At 35.6% G+C, this 2,640-nt stretch overlaps 1 pseudogene; it reads left to right on the top strand.

Moving 5' to 3' along the window:
- Positions 1–415: 415 nt before the first annotated feature.
- On the top strand, positions 416–505 carry LOC121488577 (annotated as a pseudogene).
- The last annotated feature ends 2,135 nt before the right edge of the window (positions 506–2,640 follow it).

Genomic DNA, 2,640 nt, shown 5'->3' with positions numbered 1-2,640 from the left:
AGTTCTTTCTGCCTCCAACAGTGCCTCTCTCATAAATAGTTCCTACTGCAGCTTAATGAAATCACCCATACAATTCTGACCTTGTTTATCCTTCTCAGTGGCTTCTAGTGCTATCAGAGTAAAATTCAATCTTTTTAACATGGTAGAAAATAACCTCCCAGCCAACCCACTTCCATATACTCCTCTTTCTCAATCCCAACCATTGGCTTCTCTTTCCCATGTGCAAACGCTATCTTTTACTCGAATGGAATTTCTTGTAGTTCTTTAAATAGCCAATATTTTTGTCTCCTTTGGGCTTTTGCATGTGATGTTCTCTCTAATGGAAACATTTCCTTGTTCTTCACCTTTTTGTAAAATGGATAACATCTCATCATCGTTGAGATTTTAACTTATAAAACACTTTTTCTGCTTCCAAATTGCTTCTCAGCCTTTTGGCTAAGATCAAGTGTAGTATCTACTTCCCAAGATAAATTGGGTGATGGTTTTATTGGCTGCTAAATCTCTTCCCCTTTCCCTTCTTGAGCCCTCCTCTTTCCAATCATAATATTCTATTAATGGTTCTGTCTATATGTTGTGCTGCTTGTTTGCTTGTTTTGGTTCTTTCTATATGTTATATTCAAGTCTCCTTCTCTGTATTTTTTTATACTATTTTCCTCTTTGGAATTCCCTAGCTCATTCTTTTAGTATTTAACTATTATGCATTCTCCAAAGTCTTTAATTCATGCCACCTCCAAGAAGCCCTCTCTGGTTACTGCTCTGAATTGTAACAAGAAATAATTCTCAGAACACATAGCACACATTATGTATATAATTTATTCAACATTTGCCATATACTGGGCAGCCCGGTGGCTCAGCGGTTTAGCACTGCCTTCAGCCCAGGGTGTGATCCTGGAGACCCAGGATCCAGTCCTACATGGGGCTCCCTACATGGAGCCTGCTTCTCCCTCTACCTGTGTCTCTGCCTCTCTCTCTCTCTCTCTGTCTTTCATGAATAAATAAATAAAATCATAAAGAAAAAATTTGCCATATACTTCTCTGAAACATTGCTTGTGTCTTGTCATATATGTTTATTCAGCTCTGGTATGAATAGTTCTGAAAGAAAAGAACCAATTGCAAGTTCCTAGGGCAAAAATACCATATATCCCCTGAAACACCTATCAAAGTGATCTATCTACACCTTAGAAGTTGATAAAGAAATAAAATAATTAATTGAATCAATAGTGTATACGTGACAAAATAATGATTTTATTGAATAAATAATAATGGCAAATAGGAAGGGGTCATTTTATAACAGTTAAAAAATTATGAAAAATTATTTAAAAATCAGATTATAGGGCAGTCCAGTGGCCCAGTGGTTTAGTGCTGCCTTCAGCCCAGGACATGATCCTGAAGACCCGGGATCAAATCCCATGTTGGGCTCCCTGCATGGAGCCTGCTTCTCCCTCTGCCTGTGTCTCTGCCTCTTTCTCTCTCTCATGAATAAATACATAAAATCCTTTAAAAAATAAAAATAAAAATCATATTATAAGAAATGTCAAAGCTATGAATCTTTAATAAATGTGGCTTAGAGAATTAGTAATGAAAATTTGCTCTGAATTCCTAACCAAAATAAAATTGACTATGGTGGGAATCTTAGGGGAAAGGTTTTATATGCAACAAATCCAGTGTTCTGTGCACATGTCCACATTTTCTTAGTTGCACATTATTTTCATGAGCTTAGACTTCTTTTCTACCCAGAATTGAAGGGATCGACATAATGCAACATCTGCTGATGAGTTGTTATTTGATTTGCCAGTATTTTAACCTCAGAACACAACATTGTGGTCATTACCACCTGTTTTTGTATTTCAGTCAGTAAAACACTGTTGTAACCTTCAGCCTTCATGTTTTGTGAAAATGATAAAGAGAGTACTGCTGTGTTAAACATAACAAATAGATTAAAAACACAACTAATTAGCATTTTCTTGATAGGCTAGAACATAGACATTGTGATTATATATGCCACTAATATCACTTTCTTTGCTTTTAACATTTAAAAATACTAAGAAATAATAAAAGAGGAAATCCAGATTTGAGAGAGAAATTGCAAGTCTGTTGTATCACTCTTACTATCCCTGCCTGAGGTTTTATTTCCACATTCCTTCAGAATAACAACTAACACAAGTAATAAGAAACAGGAAACTGAAACAAAACTATGAAAAAGAAAATAGGTCAAGGTTTTCGTTTCTGTGGGGTTTTTTTTGATGTTTTGCTGTGTTTTGTCTTCACTAAAGAAAAATAGAGTGCATGTATTGTTCATTTTGCTGCCAGTTTTGTTGATAAGATCAATACAACTTTTTGAATCTTGGAAATCAGCTTATAGGAGGTTTTGTCTACTATTTAAAACAGTGTAGTAGCAGAGATCAGTAGCTATCCACCCCACATATTTGCTTATTCTATACATCATGTACAGCTATGGCTGGCAAGTGCCTGGCTAGCTAGAAGCTACATTTCACTGCATCTAAACTAAGCCATATGACCAGTTTTGTCATTGGAATTTTACACAATAGTGATGTGTCTTAATTCTGGATTATTTGGGTTAACAAAAATGAGTATGCCTTCTCTATACTCTTGTTCATTTCCCATCTGATTGCTGGATGC

This window comes from Vulpes lagopus, chromosome 3 (assembly GCF_018345385.1).
Source record: "Vulpes lagopus strain Blue_001 chromosome 3, ASM1834538v1, whole genome shotgun sequence".
In the NCBI taxonomy this organism is placed as follows: domain Eukaryota; kingdom Metazoa; phylum Chordata; class Mammalia; order Carnivora; family Canidae; genus Vulpes; species Vulpes lagopus.
Note: the sequence above shows the minus strand (reverse complement) of the source record. Positions and strands in the feature narration are given on the sequence as shown.